This window comes from Microtus pennsylvanicus, chromosome 13 (genome assembly GCF_037038515.1).
Source record: "Microtus pennsylvanicus isolate mMicPen1 chromosome 13, mMicPen1.hap1, whole genome shotgun sequence".
In the NCBI taxonomy this organism is placed as follows: domain Eukaryota; kingdom Metazoa; phylum Chordata; class Mammalia; order Rodentia; family Cricetidae; genus Microtus; species Microtus pennsylvanicus.
Genome location: NC_134591.1, coordinates 40,554,025 through 40,574,182, shown reverse-complemented (window position 1 = coordinate 40,574,182; position 20,158 = coordinate 40,554,025). Strand labels below are relative to the sequence as shown.

Here is a 20,158-nt window from a genome sequence, read left to right as displayed (position 1 = left end):
GCCCAGAGGGGTGAGGATGGGGAACAAAAGGTGATACTCTGGCTTGTTAAACATGGATAATTTGCTGATGCTGAGGCCCTGTTAGCCCAGAGGGGTGAGGATGGGGAACAAAAGGTGATACTCTGGCTTGCTAAACATGGTGACTCCCTTCTTAATCAGTACCCTTACCATCTCTTGTCTTCACAGGAAAACCCCCTCTCAGTAACTGGTCCTCTCCTCCTCCCAATTTCGTGACCTAGAATCCAGAGGCTGATGTCACCCTCCTAATGCCTCTGCCACAACACCTAGTAGTCGACAATAGAACATCGTATAAATGCACTCTTTTATCAGCATTTATCAGAGAAAACAAACAGTCTGTTTCCTTCCAATCAAAGTTCCTGGAACCTTGGTCTTGGAGATCCTTTCCTCCCTAGGGGATGCAGCAATCTAGTTATCTACTCAAATTATTCTGACCTTCCAAGGCCGAGTCCTGTTAGCCCTTCTTAATCCAAAAATAATTAGTGATAACAGACCCGGGCTTGTTGAAACAGAGAGTTATTTGCAAGGAAATTTTTGACTTGGAGCAAATGGTTTTACAAGAGCCACCAACTCTAATAGATTGTCCGGCGCTCCTGCCACCTGCTCTCCGCAGCTCCCCTGTCATCTCTGACAGTAAAAGGGCAGTAGGTCATGATGCTGAGCTGGAAGACATCATGCAGCTGCCACATTGTCACCGATGGGGAGAAATTAGGCCAGTGGACCAGCCACCTGGAAGGGACACTGGGTTCCGATCCCTCTATGCAGGCAAACAGGAACACAGAAAGACAGAGAAGCTGTCCCAAAACTGCTGTAGTACCTCAATGGCTCCAAGGAGCATTTTTGGGGGAGGGAGCAGAAGATTACAAGGGGAAGTGGTAAAATAAACAATCATAGTGCCCCCATTTCAGTCCAAGAGACTCTGTAATAGTTAGGAGTGTGTGGCAGCATCTCCTGCTAGCATTGAACATAACTGGGGATTATGGGTGGGGCTGGCAGCCTGAGGTGGTACTTCTGTCTCTGCTCTGTCCCTGAGAAGGGAGCAAAAACTCTGCACTTGACCCTGCCAGAAACACCGGGAGAGCTTATTAAGGAGCAGGGGCCTGAAGCCAACCCCAGAGGTGCTGAATCAGTAGATATGGTGTAGGCAGCACAACTGGGAGGCCCCCAATTAAAATTTCTAACCACTGTCCAAGCAAGGCTGTCCTCCTGGGTCGCAGACCAGACTCTTGAGAACTGCCTGCTACTTTAGACAAGGCAATTCCTGAGAAATCCAAGTAGCAAAGAAGCCACGGTCAGATGTCACCAATAGGCTCAAAATGCTTACCAGTCCATAAAGATCATTTCATTTAATCTGACTACACTCAAAAGCAGTCTTTGCGATCCTTGATACATAGACATGGATAGGCAGGTTAAGAGAGGTAAAGTGGCCTGGCCAAGACCACATTGCTATAAAGCAGAGGTTCTCAACCTGTGGGTCATGGCACCTTTGGGGGTTAAATGACTCTTTCATAGGGGTCACCTGAGACCATTGGAAAACGCAGATATTTACATTATGATTCATAAGAGTAGCAAAATTATAATTATAATGTAGCACTGCAACAAAGGGTCACAAGCAGAACCTAGTCTTCAAAGCTTTGCAGTGACTCAGGCTTTTGAGATGAGCTGCAACCAATGCAAGCAGACCCCGGGATGATGAGCAGCCCAAGAGTCTACCCGTCTTCAGCAAGAGGCCCTTCTACTAGCATGCAACAGCTCAACCTGCGTGTGTGCATCCCTACTGCCCGATGCACTGAACATGACACACACAGAGAAACATGGACCTCCCACTTGCCCTTGGGTCATCCTGATTGGAGACGGAGAGACAGACCACATGCCCTTCGCAGTCGAACTTGGTAACCACTGTGACATGAGAAAACTGAGGGTGTCCATGACTTCATCATCTACGGGACAAGTTGGAATACTTGGGATATATAGTTTCTTTTTTCTACAAAGCACTTCTGGTCTAAAACATGAGGCTTCAGATCCAGTTCTTGATTCGGGTTATCTTACCCACAGTCACTAGCTTCCTGACCACTCTTTCTTCCTCTGACATCCTTAGAAGCCTGTTTCTGGGAGATCTCTGAGTATGGTGCTATGACCTATATTTCTGTATTTATGACACATTTGCTGATGCTGCAACTTTTGGCAATATATTAATGGATGTAAAGACTCAAAATAAAAACAAACTGTCAATAATCCCAGCCAGCCACTATTACAGCCTATATTTTACAATTCATCAGCCTTCCCTTTATTACTATCATATTCCTGGAGGTTCAAGCACAAGGTCTTAATAAGGACTGTGCCAAAAAAGCTAGAGAGTCAATGTTTCCCTCTTCTCTGGATATGTTCACCTTACCCTTTTCCCCAGTAGATCAGAGAAAGGCAAGCATTACCCTACAACTCATGTCTCAAGGGCTCTCCACTCAAAGTTCAGAGCTGCAGAAACAGTATGATGGTGCCTCAGGGTGGAAATTTTATCTTCTAAAATGCTAGGACACAAGGAAAAGGCTGGCAGACACCACAATGCCAGGATCGCTAGTGTAGAGCATGGAGACAGACAATCTGGTCCCTGTAGGACAGTGACCCATTCTGATGGGGCCCCTGGCTTCCAGTTTCATTCTGTAATGTGTGGGGCATAACGCTAATCCTCAGTGATCTTCCAGGACTGCGGTGAGAACCAAAAGGTAGTCAGTCTGTGCAGCTGACGAGACTGGAAATACTGGGCATGGACGGTACTGGCATGAGAAATGTGATCAACGTTTGAGTTAAGACACAAGCAGATCCCAGCACGGCATACCACAGTGGCATAAAGTGGTTCAAATATGTGTACCATTTCAGTTCCCAGGTCTTCACCATAAGTACTACCTATGCCTTTAGGGGACTGAACTCTTGGGTTATTCATTAGTGAAATCGCTTATTTAACTTAACATGATCTCCTAAAGATTCATTTACATAGGTATGTAATATTTTAAAATTCTAGGCCTCTTCTCCTAGTCTTTAGAAAGAGTTATCTATTGTTAATTTAAGCAATTAATATTCACACACAAAAAAGACCTTGAAATAAGAAATAGATAAAGTATAGTTGCCTGGGCCAATCTGGCTCAGACTCTGGATCCACTGTTCTGATGCGATGGTCAGGTTTCTTATCTATGCCCATGTCCCCATCTGTAAATGGGAATATCAGTTCTTGTACATGGGTTGATGCGAAGTTGCATTGCTTCATCAAAGGTGCTTTCATAACCTGTAATGCAGGTCAGCACTCAGGGGATGCTGAGTTGTTAGTCTAGACATGTTTGCCGAGGCCTCATGAACGGTGCTGAGAGCTAAAGCTCTAATGGGCTTTGAAAGAGGTAACAGCAGCTCCATCTCCACTGCCATCTGGGGTGGCTCATCCTGCAGCACCACGCAACACCGGACAAGCTCCTTTGCCACTCTAGAGCTCTGTTAAGATGAAAAGCCTCTGACGTTCAGGTGCAAAGAGTTCTTTCCTCTCTCCCTAGCATTTCTCCACACCTCAGCACAGGATCAAATCCCCACACCACCTGCCAGGCTGCCTCTGTGCTCACGGTAGCTGTGGAGAGCTTCTGGTTCCCTAGGAAACAGTGGGAGACTATGTCCCACCATTGACAGGAAACTTGAATGGCACCCCACCCAGTGCTGGCTCCTGCAACTTGACGATTCAGCCAACACAGCACCAGAGGCTGCCTACAGACAGATGGCAGGACAGGGGATTGTGCTCATACACTGGCCTGGGAAGATGCGGACTGGAGGAAGGGTAGCATCACTTGGATTTAAGGTTTTAAGGATGATGAATTTACAAACCCTGCCCACAATGGGATGAACCTATGGAGACAGAAATGATGTAAGCTTGGAGTCAGACAGACCTGTGTTCGAATGTGTCCTTACTGAGTAATGTTGGGATTACCATATTCTTTGGCTGTTGAATGACAATAAAGCGGGCCCTGAGAATTTCACCACAGACTCGATAACTCATGGCTGTTCCCCGAAATAGTCAAAGTAGACAACCCTCACGATGGGCAGTGTGGCTTCAGATTTCCCTTCAAAGACTTAATTATATCAGGTCACATGAGCCAGATTGAAACAATAGTACATGGTGTACATAGTCCCAGATATACAGTTCTAGAAACTGAAATGAACAGCGACAGAAGATAGGTCAGCTCTGAGGACAAGGATGCCTTGTGGTAATAACAGATGTGTAGGTGAAGCCAAATCCATCAAATGTGTGCTGTATATAAGTGCAATTGATATCAATTACTTTCCTACAGAGCTGTTGATCGGAGGTGGGGTTGATTTTCTTTGGTGTTTTGTGGTGCTAAGGATTATACTCGGGGTCTTCTAAGTGACAGGGAAGTGGCTGTCCCGCTGGGCTACACCCAGCTCTTAAAGCTATCGGCAGAAGGTACTTCTCGCACAGTATATGTTCCTCCTGTGGAAGGGCTGGTTTTACCATCCTCACCCGAGGGCAGCCCCCAGAGCTGGAAATAAAGCTGCGACATCTCTCCTCTCCTAGTGCCTCGTATAACAGGAGATAACCAGGCAAGGACGTGGAGGCAGGCGGGCACTTGGTAAGCCAGAGTTTACCAGAGCTTATTGTGTCATGTGATGAAGTGCTGGGCAGGATAATGGGGCGACGTTTTCATTGATGAATAGGCTTCCAGGATTCTTGGTCTTGACTCAACACAGACTCTAGACAGTTCTGTTTAACTAAGGAAGTTTTCATCAGTTGAGTCGCAAAATATTTTGCAATGGGGTCAACCAAGCTATAGGCAATGAAGAATTCAGATCACTACAGTCACCAAGACAAAGGCAATTGTTCAGATAAACCAGAAATTGAAAATACTTCCAATTCATAGGTGCCTCCTATGAAGAGAAGAATCAATAAAGCCTGATACAGTCCTTATAGCTCATGCCATTCGAACTTTACCCTTTATATGGTCTGAAAATTCATTTTCTTTTGTGTCTGAAAGCAGAGGGCAAGTATATATGGTAACAACCGATGACAGAATAACGGAAGCTAATGTGGATTCACTGAAGGCCGGCGATTTCCTAATCACTTCATGGGCACTGGTTCATTTCGTCCATTCGACAAACCTATTAGACTGCCTGCCTCGTCCTCATTTTAGACTTGAGTATGTGCATGCACAAAAGCCCCCAGAAGCGATTGAAGGTGCAGGATAAGATGGAACATTTTAGTTATGAACAATAAGGCAGCTGTTTCCTCACCTGCCACGGGCGAAAACAATACCAAGTGTGTTGGTGATTTTCTTTAAAAAAAAAAAAAAGGACACTAAAGCCACATCATGAGCTAACATGTAACCCTTGTCTTCAACACAAGGCAATAGAAGCTTTCAAATATTACAGGGCTTGCCTAAGGTCTTGCAATCAATCAACAGCAAGGCTGCATTCTGATACTGGGTTCAACTATGTCCAAGTCCAAGATTGCTGGAAAGAAGACAGCTTACGGCCCTTTTGAAAGCCTCCCTCTTCCTGCCTGGTATTCCTGCATCCCCTTATTCACATGGGATCAAGCCAGGCACAGAAAAGGACAAAACATTTGTTTAATTTCACTTGTACATTTCAGAGCGAGTTATTTTTTAAAACTTGGGGGGATGTAATGTTACTCGTAGGAAATGCTTTGGAAAGCAATAAAGTAGATTAAATTAAAGTATGGTTTGATGGTGATGATTTAGCAAGCTGCAGTGGCGTTAGTAAAAATGAAATAGAAGACCTCTTTGCATATTATCTCCCTAAAGAGCATCGCCTGAGAAACACTCTTTGCACATAAAATAATGAGAATATATACATATGATAAACATAAACTATAATAAATGAAATTCTGCTTCTTTCATAAACTCCATCTGCCAAACCTACACCAATAAGGTGGAAGGACGTTAAAATATGAGCTGGAAGAAATGAGAGGGAGAATGAGCCACTTGCAGCAGGCCTGGGGTGAAAAAAAAAACAGCCCTCAAACTGAGAGCCCTTATTTCTTGGGTTTGCTCCCTGGGAACTTATGAAACCCCTACCCAGTGTGTGGGCAGAACGTGGCAATGCAACAAAGGGACATAGCTGATCTTGGGACAGTCTCAGTCTATCAGGCAAGGCAGGCATGATCCTAGGCAAGAGAACTCGATGTACTGTAAGAAATCCCCTCAATTCCTGCCCACAACAGTTAGAGCGAAATAGAATCTTCCGTGATCTCTTGTGCCCTACCGAAGCCTGCACCCACCTCCGTCCACGCCAATAAACTCCAGAACATTGGCACCAGCCTTCTTTCAATTCCTCCATTTCTATTCTTGTCCCTCGCCCCTGCTCTGTTTGGAATATCATCAGCAATGCCCTGCTCAACAGGTGCCCCCCCCCCTGCTCAATCCTGGCAATCAATTCTTTCTGGCAAAGAATGAAGGGGGATTTCCAGAGGAAAGGATATTTAAGTTGGAATTTGAAGGCAGGAAGGTCTGGGGCATGGGGGGAGGTGGAGATACAGGAGGAGGAAGGAGCTGATGAAAGGGGAATGGAGAGTTCTATATGGGGCAATGGGGTTAGTGGCTGTTGTGAGGGTCCAGTCAAGGCTCTGCCAGCTAAGGTCAGCTGCCTGCATGGGGTTGAAGGCACTGAGGTCACCTCCAGGGCAATGCAGCCTTAAGAACATGCCTGCTTCAATGAAAACATCTTCAGAAAGTGCACAAAAGAGAGACTAGAATTTTCCGTGTGAGGAAAATGGGTGGAGATGGGAGAGACTTGTCCCTGGTTATACATAGTGAGGACCGGTGCCTTGTTCTAAAACCACGATAACATGTTAGTACATATCTGCACTGCCAATGGTCAGCATGACAGTATTATCACCTTGATGAAAAGACATCTCCTACGTAAAATGAGACCATCCTGCAGAACATAATGTCATTTGCTAAAATAAAATTGCAATTTCAAACATTTTTAAAAGATTAGTGATTATATGTATGCCTTTCAACACCCACTCAGGGACTTCAGGAAAGGGCAGGGAGAAAAAAAGTGTCTCTGCTAGAGACATAGGCCACAGAGAAGCTGCTGGAGGGGTGAGCAAACATCTGGAGGCAAACGGTGAGCAATCACCTGTATTTAAAGAACTAAATGGGAAGCAACAGCTGGCTTCACTCCTGAAGGCTTAGCGGCCACTAATGGAGACACACACTTACCGAGAAATATGTCACTTTGGGGGAAAATGCAAGCCGTGGTCATGACAACCGAGGAAAGACGAGGACTGTGGGCTATGTATCCATGGGTCATTTCTAAGTCTCCTGGCAGGGGAACAGCCATGACTATAGAGAAGTCATGGATCACTGACAGGGCAACTGCAGACATCCAGGGGATAAAAGTGTTGTTGCCAAAGATGCAGCAGGAGTAAGAAAAGGGAGGGTGGAGTGGGAGGCAGAAGTTGGTGGCCAACTGTAGCTCTGTGACCACCTCTGTGACCTCGAGTCAATCATTCTTAGCTTGCTAAGCTTCCTTGTCTGTCAAGAGGAAAGGAGTCAAAGCCTACTTGGAGGTTTCATAAGAAATAAGTGCCAGAATGTACAGGACAGCCTTGTGGCAAATGTCTTTATGGAAGCAGCCAAGAGAGCTTGGGTCCTAATCTCAGTGTGCAAGGATGGGGGCCGGGCACCGTTATTCCATGTATTCTTGGTCCAGCTTAAATAATACTTCTCTGGGGAGGACTGCTCTCTGGGCCAGGCCACTATGTCTATCAGCACATCCTCTATGTTCTGATAGAGCTTCCTATGTTTCAGAGTTCAGATACCTCCCCCCACCCTTTTGTACACTTTCTTGGCATTCTTTTCAGTTTTTAGGCCGAACATACACACTACAGGCTAGGATCTACATGTGAGACAAAACATGTGGTTTTTGTCATTCTTAGTTTGCGTTCCCTTAATAATTAAGGTAATACTTATTATTAGACCTTCCAGATGCATTCATTTTCCCGCAAACCCCACTTTTCCGTACAGCTGAATAAAATGTCTTTATGTGCACACAGTGCATTCCATTATCTGGTCACCTGTTTATAGTCTCCTAGGCAAGAGCCATCTCCTCGCTATTGTCAATAACACATAAACAAACATGGACTTCTAAGTATCTTAGTGGTAAGTACCAATAAGAGCCAATTAACAGGAAACTCCTAGCCAGAGAATAGAATCCCTGGCCTGGGTAAAGACCTAACATTCCAGTTATGCTGGGTCAAATGCCTGGCCAAGGGACTACCTCTAGAAAAGTGGATTCACCCAAAGCTAAGTTAAAGACACAGGTGGAATAATTACTCCTGTAATGAGATACTGTATTTTTCCTTCCCAGAATCTCTAGCCTGTAGCACAATCTCTATAAGCCTCTATGGGATTGCTGTGAGGTTTGTTGTCTCTGTTTACCCTTCTAAGATGCAACTTTCCCTTTTTCTTTTTCTTTCTCTTTCTTCCAGGTGCTGCCCCAAGTATAATTTGTTAATATTTTGAGCTTCCTTATTTTTTATCTAAGGCAGCTCCCAACACACACACACACACACACTTTCTCTCTCTCTCTCTCGCTCTCTCTCTCTCTCTCTCTCTCTCTCTCTCTCTCTCTCTCTCACACACACACACACACACACACACACACACACACTTTCTCACACACAAACACACACTCTCTCACACACTCACATGCACAAACACTTTCTCGCACACTCACATATATACACACATGTGCACACATGTACATGCGCACACATACATGTAAATGGAGACTTCACTTTTGTTTCCCAGCCAAACAGACCCAAATAATCACACAAAATTATATTAATTACAACACTGTTTGGTCAACGGCTCATCCATATTCCTAGCTAGCTCTTACATCTTAAATTAACCCATTTTTATTCATCTGTGTATCGCCACAAGGCTGCGGTTCAATGGGTAAGGTTCTGGAGTCTTTCTCCTTAGACAGCTACATGGCATCTCCCTGACTCTGCCTACTTTCTCTATATATCCTTATTTGGATTTCCCGCCTGATTTTATTCTGCTAAGCCACTGGCCAAAACAGCTTTATTCATCAACCAATAAAAGCAACACATATACAGAAGGACCTCTCTTTCTCTCTCTCTCTCTCTCTCTCTCTCTCTCTCTCTCTCTCTCTCTCTCACACACACACACACACACACACACACACATGGAGAGCTGCTTGCTCCCACAGGGAAGACTTCCATATTGGCCAAGCAAACAGAGCAGCTTCATTCATCCTTCCCTCCGCTCTCCTCTCTTGCACAGCTGTAGAAGTTTAAAGTTTGCCTGACCTGGGGTTTTCTTTTGTATTTTAATAAATTGTCCTAGTACTTACATGTCCTTACACTTGGATCTGATCTTAAATTCTTTTATGAACGAGATTAAGAACCCCAAGAGGGGACCTCAGTTTCCCCAGTATCAGTAGGATATGGAGTCCCTTAAGTATTGGCCCAGGGATAGTATAGAGGGTGTCAGAGGAGAGGATTCATGGGACTCAAAAGAGGAAAAGAGAGGGCGATTTATAAGTAGAAAATAGGAATAACAGGACTGGGAAGATATGAGTAGTAAAGAGAATCTACCAAACCATACATTGTTGGGAAATTCCATAGTGATATCTAATGCCTTAGATGATAATTTTAAAAAATTCTATCAAAACTGTCCTCACAGTGGATTTAGCATGAATAAAAGAGACATCACAACCCACAAAGCATTTTCCATCTCCCAAAGCACAGCATGTTCTCCGAGAAACTTAGAATTATGACCATGTATTACCCTGCTGTCGCATGTCCTCCATTAAAACAATCTAGGAGAACAGGTACCTGTCCTGTGTCCATCACTGGATCCTTGGAGGCCAACACAGATTTTGAATCCTTGGCAGTGCTAAGCGGGTTATGTTATCAAAGTCTAGATGAATGAGGAGCGGATGCAAGCCAGAGGTTTGCACTTCCAGAGCATCTTTTAAAAGAGATAAGAGAAGGAAAGGAAGGGAGTGAAGTTGCAACTGTAAGATGCTCAGGTAACCCAGGCACTCTGAAGATTCCCTTCATCCTCTGGTGTGCGGCACACATCTCTGCCAGGCAGTAGTATTTCAGAACAAATCACAAGATGGCAATTATCCCCTCCGATATTCCTATAAATAGTTTTAGGCAGACCTCCATCCCATCCTTGTTTCATTACTAGGTTTCTGGGTTGAATTTGAAAGGCAGATATTTTCCTTTTTGAGCTTTGGCAAATTGGAGGCTAGAGTTGGCTTATAGACGGTGCTTGCAGGTGCAAAAAAAAAATACAGTTTGCATGCATTAAAATTACAAGGGGGGGATCAGAATGAATTCTTTGAAAATGCCCTCTTACATCTTTTTAATTTTACTGAATTTTTGATGAGCACAGATTTTGTTGGTCTGCTGCCCATTTTAATAGCAAGCTGGAATTTGGCTGTTCCATTGGGGGAACCCATTGAAATGCAAAGAGAGGCCAGGTCTATAACTAGGGTCCCTTTACCTGCATTCACTCTGGGAGAAGAGAAAAAAATGCAAAGTGTAATTAACCATTAAATTACGGGCTGGATTTAGACCTAGAATGAGGGGTGGCGTTAGCATACTGAAATACTAATTCTACACTATAGGATAAGGGGTAAAATGGTGGAGTACCTGAACCCTTCATCTGGATGAGCACTTTACAATTTAGAAAAGCATTTTTGCATCCACCCATTATTTCATTTCAGCCTCACTGGAGCCCTGTGATTAAGTCATCACACTGGTACCAATTAGCTTTAATTGTACAAATTAGATCACGCTACGTCCAGACTTTCCAAAGTTCAGAGAGATCTTGTTGCCTGCTGCATGGTATCTAAAATCAAGGCCCACCCTCTCTTGATTCAGACCACCTTCACAGCCATGTCTTCTGCCTTCATCTGTTCTCTAGAGATGAAGGTAAGTGAAATAAACCAAGAATAAAATGATTACTGAGGTCCTTGAGTCACCCCCATTTGCCATCTAACAATGAACTCCTATGTGACTTCTTGGTGGCAGTACTATAAGATTTGTGACCTCTGAACTGAGCTACATGTCTCTGTTCGAACCCAAGACTTACAGGAGCTTTAGACTTCTGTGTCCCTGCTGGAGGAACATTATGTATCCCATGCTGCTCTTGGAGCACTGTCCTGGACAGGAAGACAGAGCTTACTATACACTGCTTGATTTCTTCCCTGAGCTGAAGCAAGGCTGAAGGATATGCTCTCGAATAGAGCAGCCTGAAGACTGGCTTTGTTCAGTACCTTAGGCAGGTGGGAAAGTCAAAACGACCTAAAAGTGATTAACTAGCTGTTCGTCTGAAGCAGCAGCGAATGATCAGAGAACACCAGGACCTGCCACCCTAGGCAGACCCCAGCGAACCTCTCAGTCTCCTGGGAACACAGAATCATATTGTCCTAAAACCAGCTTGGCACTCACCTTGGCTGGTGTAGCATGGGAGCTCTCCTTTCGGATCTGAAACCTTCATGGGAAAGACACAGGCTTAGTCTTACCTGAAGTTATTACTGACCTGTCCACTTCATGGACAGCATGCTCTGAGATGTCTCCTCAGCTCACTAGGCCTCAGTTTCCACACACACACACACACATTGAAGGGAGCATAACAAAAGCTTTACTGGAATTGTACTAATATATATATATATATATATATATATATATATATATATATATATATATGTGTGTGTGTGTGTGTGTGTCCTATGTATATAAAGTATTTCATATAAACATCCATAAATTATTTATCATAGCTGATACAATGTAAAATGATAAATAAATGCTTATATTTATTGTTTATGGAATAATGACAAAAGATAGTTGATGCACACGCAATACAGATGCAATTGTTTATTCAAGTTATTTCCCATTCTCAGTTGGCTGCACAAGGATGCTGAAGCAGGGTTGACCCCAGTCTTTCCCTCACTGTGACCAGAGAGATAAGCCTGGGAAACTAAACATTACTTCATTATGATACAAAGAGGAATGTTACTTTTAAAGAGCTTACAACTGGGAACTAAAAGGGAGTTAACATAATTTTTGCTATGAGCTTCCTACCTTTGGAATAGAAGATTGTTTTGTGGGAAATTAGTGCCATCCCCATTTGAAGGCGTTAATGGAATGGCTACAAAAGCACTCCTTTCTGAAGACACAGGACCCTCGTCCTCCCTCTGCCTCAGGAGTATAAACGGGAGCCCATCTGTACTCAAAACACAACTCCAGACCAGACCAGTGAGCTCTGTAAGCCAGAACTCCCCAGGAAATATGGTTTCCTGAGCGTCTTCCTTGTGGTAACTGGCTAATTCGGCCTATGTCACTCATTCTTCCTCTTATACACCTAGCACCAGGAATTCCCAAGCATGTGTCATGCCAGATGCCAAACTCAGAATGGGGAACACGCAGCTTCTGTTATCCTGGAGCTTAGCTATTGACCAAGCAGAGGATGGCTCAGATGAGTTCTCCCTAAACAATTCCAAAAGGAAGACACAAGACAGCAGAGTTACCAAGAAAGAGAAGCGTAGCTTTACTAAAATGCAGGCTATGACTTTACTAAAAGTTAGACTCTTAGTAGTTCAATCAACTACTGTGCACCAGAGGCTTCCCAAGAAACAAGCAAGCATGGATCGTCTCATGAAATTTTCATAACCACTGCAGGGACTGTACATTCCTTCTCTTAAATCACACATGAGAAGACCAGGACTCAAAACAGGCCAAATTCCTTGCCCAAGGTCACACAAACTTAGGTAACCAATCCAATGCCATCTGATCTTAGGAAGAGCTTCTACAGGAAGCTCTTTTGCTATGGTTCACCTCCCTAGCACACTGCGTAACGAATCTAATTTCATTAATGTGTACAACATCTTCAAGTACATTCACACAGTACAGACCAAATGACTGCCACAAAAGAGAAATTAGTGCATGTACGTTAAAATACCACAGGCCTTTATTGACTCTCTCTCTCTCTTTTTAATGCTCTCTCCAGCACCAATTCACTTTATTCTTTCCAGTGAGCATTTATCCAATTTAGAGTCAATGAAAAATAATGTTTATTTTTCAATAAGTTTACATTAAGCACTGCAGAAGTGCTTCTGTGCTATTTAGTGCTGTCTGTGCTGGTGCAGGGACCGCATTTGAATATGTCTGTAATTGAAGTCCAAAGGGGTGAGTACGAAGCTGGCTTTGTTCTGTAATTTAAGCAACTAAGAGCAAGTTGGAAAGACTTCCAGGTAGCAAAGGGGAAGACAGAGAAGGAAAGTGAGAGAGCAAGACAAATAGGAAGGAATGCTTAGGGAAGGAAACTAGTGATGGTAAAGCCACAGGAGGTGATCTTCCATTACCACCTCCTTCTGCAGCCTGGGGATGCAATGGTATTTCCACGTGCTAAACAGTACAGGCTCTATGCCCAGTACCGCCAGAGCCAAGCTCACTACCTCACTGGGAAGGCATGGAACATGGCACTGGATAATTCAGAAAGGAGAGAGGGCCATCAACACTTAGGGCTTGATCTGTACCTCTCCCTTATATTTAAGTCAGAATGAGGATCACGTGTCTCCTTTCTCCTCCTATTTATTGAGCCCAACTGAACAAATCAACATTGTTTTATACTAGACTTTGAAAGTCAAGTAAGACCAATAATCCTTTTCATTTTTCTACTGGCCAGTGCCCAGAATCAGAAACAATTGCAGGGAGTGTTATCTAGAGGCAAGGAAGATGAATACAAAGTAAATAGAGGTTTGAAGCCATGAAGACCAGGGTCCTTGTAATCCTGTAGCCATTTAGAGTCTTACATGTAAGATAAAGACAGGGATACTATAGCAAGCGTCATGTTGTGTATAAGAAGTATGGCACAGAATGTCATTTATGTGATGGATGACAGTTTCTATCAAGAGGAATGATCGGCTCCAGACATCATGGGAGTATTGATGAGGTCCTGGGTTTCACCCAAAAGAGGAACAGAAACTAATTCATTTGTTCACCTGACTTCTCTATGAAAACCATGAAATCCAGAAGGTCCTGGATAGAGGTACTGCAGAAACTAAGAGACCATGGATGCAAACTACTATACCCAGTCATTTCTGAAACTAATATGAAGTTTAAATACTTGATTTCTTCACAAACAGAGCTTAAACTCTGACATGGGTTATACAGTTATACCTTAAAGGGCTCAAGTAGTAAGTTTAGTACTTACTAATTAGTAAGACACAGTACCAAACACATCGGTGAATGATTTGCCAAGTCACAAGAAGATACACAAGCTGAGATGACCTAAAAGCCCTAAAGCGGGCTCTGAAAGGAGCATCCAGGGTAACCGCTCCGCTTGCAAAGGCAGAGAACACTTCCTGAAAATGGGAAATGAGTAAAGGCATGTAGGAGAACCCACAAAGAGGGTATCATTAAGCCACAAGCCAGATAACTCTGCCAACAGCATAAAGCAGCCCCCTTAGAATGTTCACAGCCGAAGATGAGGGAGCTGGAATGTTTCCATTGGTTGCTTCTGAAGAGTGATAGAATAAGTGCTGTCCCCCCCACACACACAAGCATCCACCCACCCTGAATGTTCAACCTGTAACTTCAGCAGCTGAACCGCATCTTCATGTAGTAAGCACCAGGTTCAGGAGTGCAGTGGGGTCTGAACACATGCCTCCCACCCTAAGTCCATTTCTCTCTACAGATCCCATGGATCAGTCACAGTTTTCCCTCAGACACACCCCAGCTTGGCTTTTGCCATCAGCACCTCAGGCACTCCCTCCGACTCAGCATATATTTCACCTCCTGGCAAAACACACTGAGAATTACCTGGCACACATTATTCCATTAGTGTGTGCCGGTATGACATGTAGACGGGGGGGGGGTATGTTGGGGTGAGCCAACGTGTGGCCATGGTTCTCCACTTCATCTGTGAACTGTGGAGTATGTGATGAGGAAGAACCTACAGATCCAAAACAGCGGATCTCCATGACATGTGACAACAACAGGATATCCGGGAGGAGCCCCAGCGAGAGCCCAGTATCAGAGGTGTGGTAGAAACCAGAGGCCTTAAGCCAGACCAAAGACTCCTGGCAATGAACACTTGCAAGTAAAGATGCATGGACTAAAGGGCAAACTGTGTGTCTCAAATAGCCACACTACAGCTTCCACAAGATTCGTCTTTTCTCATCCTCCCTCCCTCCCTCCCTCCCTCCCTCCCTCCCTCCCTTCTTTCTTGTCTGCCTATCTCTCCCTTTTTTCCTTCCTTCCTTCCTTCCTTCCTCCCTCCTTCCCCTCCCCTCCCTCTTCTTTCCTTTCTTCCTTTTTTGTTATTTTTGTTGTCTATTTGCTTTTGCTGTTTGGTTTGGTTTTAAGTTTTTCTTTTAAACTTGGTTTTCTTTTGGAGGGAGGTTACAAGAGAAGAGGGGAACAGATGCAAGGGGATGGGGAGATAATAAGGACGGGAATGCACGATGTGAAATCCACAAAGAATTGGTAAAAGTTAAAAAAAAAAACGTCTTGGAGTTGATTTTTACTCTAGTTCTTTTGAGCCAGATGGGATGGCAAATGATTACATTGTGACTTTTTCCTAGTTCTTATGTTAGTTCTATTGATTAAACGCCCATACCCATTTTATAGATGAGGAGACTTGATTCCTAGAGAAATTAACAACTAAGAATAAGGCAATACTGAAATTTAATATACTGTTTGGCATTAAATCTGTCCTTTCCAACCCAACATTGTCAATTAGAAACCTTGAGTATCAGGGCAGGTGCTCTCAGCCAGGCCACAAGACATTTAGAAGTCCCTGTAGGCTTAGGGACAAATGCTGGGGTGAGTCACATGTGTCCCTGAGGATACAATCCCACTGCTGCTTTTCCCTGAGTGGGTGAGCATCAGCTGGCCCTGCCCTTCCAAAGCTTCCTTTCTATGCTCCATAGCTGCCACACAGGGAATGGCAGGGGCTTCCTGAGCAGACCAGGTGATGACTACGAGGGAAAGCCAGAACGCTCTGAGGGATGCAGGATGCTCAAGGTGAGAGCTATGAGGGATGGTGACTCAGCAAGGAGCTGACACTGCTGTGCTTGTGTCTCAGGCTCCGGTTCTCACTCACTCTCCCAGAATTTACTGAACACTACGATGATGACAGCAAAATGTGATAAGCCTGAACCATATGCTTTACATACATCACCTTTCCTGCTGAAAAAAAAAAAAAAAAAAAAACATGCTCTCTTTCTGCCGCAAAGACCGTTGAACGAAGTGGGCAAGTGAGCATGTCCTGCTGCAGACTGCATCTTCACAGGAGTGAAAGCTTTCCCTGAAACCACCTCCCCACCCCATCCCCCATCGGCTGCGGCATTCCTGTTGCTGTCTATGATGCCCTTTGCCTAATCACAGGGAAAGACGGATGCCTGGCGGCCAGCTTCAATTCTACTCCACACCTTTGTTTTTCAAGCTCACAGAACCACCCTGGAATATAACTCACATCTCCTGTCACTGAGCTGAAAAGATTTGACAGCTAACATTTTGCTGCTTTATATGACCTTAATCTGTTCTTGAACTTTGTCTACTATTACTGGATAAACAGTAACTGCGAAGTGGGAGCAACCAGCGTGTGGAATGCCAAGTTCACGGTACCAGGGGCCTTTTACTATTGTTTAATTCGACAGTGATAGTTCCTCCTCGCTGGTCCCAAGACCTGAATCCTTGCCTTCTGCTCACTCACGGCAGGCACCCTCTCAAGCTATCTGGTCTATTCCCATGGGAACACGACGGCAGTTTTTAGGAAAACATTTTTTTTTCAACTGTAAAATTTGCAATTCAATAAATAGAATGTCAGTACCTAAGATCTATAGACACAAATGAACTCAAAGTAGACTCCTATAGACATATAGAGCTACCTATGCTTCTGATAATAAAAAGTGAGCAGAGAAAACTCCTTTTTTTAAAATTTATTTATTTATTAAAGATTTCTGTCTCTTCCCCGCCACTGCCTCTCATTTCCCTCCTCCTCCCCCAATTAAGTCCCCCCCCCAAGCTCGAAAAGCAATCAGGGTTCCCTGTCCTGTGGGAAGTCCAAAAAACCCCCACCTATTAGGAAAACATTTATAGGACTAGGAAATATGCTGCTTAGACTGAACTAAAGAGACCTGATTGAAATCTCAGCTCAGCTTCTTAAACACTGCATGACCTTGGCCACACGACTTTGTCTTCTTAAGCCTTAGTTCCCTCACTAATACAATCGAGATAATAATGCTTAACTTCTGAGATTATTATAAGGACTAAATGGAAAAGTGGTGGTGGGGTGTCTGAAATATTGCTTAAAACCTTGACCCATGGAAACTGCTCTCATTAACAACGGCATTAATATTAATAAGTGTTGTGCTGCCAAAGTTGTCATTATTAGCTGATTTCAAGCTATAAAATTTCCATTAATATTTTCGAGACTAATAGTGCTATGATGTTCCAACATAACCAAAACATTCTTGAGAGATCATATGATAGGACAGTCATTTAAATTCTTGAAAGTAAATCATTCTTCTGAATAAAAATAAACTTGAAACACGGAATAAAACATGTTCGCCTGTGTCCTGCAGGTGGAGGCTGCAGGAGGAACTCACTCATACCTCTTGTGGGGACATGGACAGAGGTTTTCTAGTAAGTGTTCTAAGAATTTTGTGTCCCCTACAAGGCTGGCCAAGACTCACTGGTGACACACCAAAAGCCTCATTTGTCAACTTGCTGTCTTGCAAAATAATGAGTATTGGCGGGAATGGTTTAAGAAAATATACTTAAACCCATCAGGGCATAAAAACTCATCTCAAACCAATCGGCTTGTTGTTAAATTTGATGAAAAAAAAAGTCAGATGGACTCAACCAAATTCATTTGGCTTCAAAAGAGGAAGGGATTGAGGGTGGGAGAGAGGGAGAAAACACATGATAATACTGTGGGTACCGTAAGGCTAATTGCCAATAAGATAAAATTAAAAGATAAGGCCAATCAACAGCCTTCTCTGGTCTATACATGCATATGAATACATGAATATATAAATGATATATTTTAATACCAGCCCATTAAAGTAGAAACTATCAGTCTTCATCTTGCCAATCTCATAATATCAGATCTTCCATTCTCCTCTGGTATCGATAAGAATGAGCAAAACTGGGGATTTTACACCTGGGTGCACTTCGTTTTGTTTCTTTTCAGTGACAGAATTCAATATGACACAGCTCAGCATGACAGCATCAGGCTGGGACTGTCACCTTAGGGGCTTATACATCTTTAAAATTCTCACAAAAGTGAAATTGACTGACAGCGGAGCAAAATGATGCTTTTAACTTGAGCTGGAAGATCAGAAAAGTCAATGAAAACCCTCAGAGTTCACTTAGGCTGTGCAGTGAGGAAGATTTGGGAGGAAAAGAGCCCTGGCCTCTCTGGTACTCAACTCTGCCGTCTGGTAGGACTCGGTGGACAAGTGTGAAGGATAGTGCTTCACACAGGCTGCGGTGCTAAGTAGTGTGACTTTCGTGGCACTATTTAACACAGGCCGTTCTCCCCCTTCTTGTTGCATTTGAGGTATAACATGGCATACATGGGAAAGGATGTGACTGGAGGAGGAAACAACCTTCAAATCTCCGTTTGCTCTTTATGGATAACTAGCCCAAGAGATATCACTTAACCATTGGCATCTCCATTTTGGCACTTGCAAAGTGGGGTTATGGAAATGTACCCAATTGTTATAAAAATATTAAAGCAAAAATTATGTGTGAAATCTAAGTTTCAAAGGGCTATCCAGGCTAAGATCTTACCATGTCTCTATGCGTTTGGGTTTTCCTTGTGAGCATGACTTAGTGATGGGTCCTCTGAGCAGACTAGAGACTCATATATAACATAATGAGAAAGGCAAGAATGATTTGGTCCTAGATGGCCAGTCTCTTAAAGTCTACATGGCAACATCTTACATCCCATCACAGAACTGTGGAGAGTCACCCAGCACATCTCTGTTTTACAAAGGAGTAGATACCCCATCAGGTATACCAAACAACTCAAGACTCAACTACAGTTGGGAGTTGGATCATCATAGCAACAACTGTGATATGAAGGCTAATGTACAATTACTGATAATATCTGTGTGTACACTTACATTATTGACAAGGCACATTTACATATTCTGATTCATTCATTTTGAAAACACCTTCTGAGATAGGTAAGATATTATTATCATACCTATTCTCACTGTAGGAAATAAAGGGAATCCAGGACCCAAAAAGGTTCAGAGGTTAGTCAGCAGGAGAGTTTGGACCCAAGGATGGATTTGATCCCAATCTCAAAAGGCTTCTGCTATCCTGTACTGACCTTTAAGGCACTGTGAATCATGGCTGAAAGGCTCTGGGAAGGGAGTCTCTTTTATACTGTAAAGATTTGTCACTAAATGTATTAGTTTAATAAAATGCTGATTGGCCAGTTGTCAGGCATGAAGTATAGTCAGGGCAACCAGATTAAGAGAATTCTGGGAAGAAGAAAGGCAGAGAGTCACTCATCAGTCAGATGCAGAAGAAGCATGATGAGAATGCCTTACTTATAAAAGGTACAAATCGTGTGACTAAACACAGATAAGAATTATGGGTTGTAAGACCTAGTTAGTAATAAGTCTGAGCAATTGGCCAAACAGTTTATAACTAATATAAGCCTCTGTGTGTTTCTTTGGGACTAAATGGCTGCAGGACAAGGTAGGATAGAAACTTCCATTTATAAAGCATTTGCCTATAAAAATCAAAATAAAATAATTAATGAAATATTTCACCATCTTTTTAGGTACTAAGGCATTAATTATATAGTACAACTCTATAGCATATGCTAGTGTTCCAAAGTCATGTGTAATAAGAGGCTACCATCTTGGTTTATGGAATGGATGTGTAGGCATTGGAATAAACAGTGTACTGGCCAAACCTTTCCATGCCCAAAAGAAGGAGCCAGAAAAGACTCTCCCCGGAGCTCACCTAGATCTACAGTCATACCAAACATAGTCCACCTAGAATCCTAAGTAAGCCTTCCATCCCAATCATGCCTTCCTTTTTCTACCCCCA

The 20,158-nt window shown here is 43.4% G+C and overlaps 1 protein-coding gene across 9 annotated transcripts in view; it reads right to left on the bottom strand.

Annotated features, from left to right (window-relative positions):
• Dab1 (DAB adaptor protein 1) overlaps positions 1–20,158 on the bottom strand; it is a 1,119,830-nt gene that overhangs the window by 163,127 nt on the left and 936,545 nt on the right. The gene's annotated exons all lie outside the window — the stretch shown is intronic.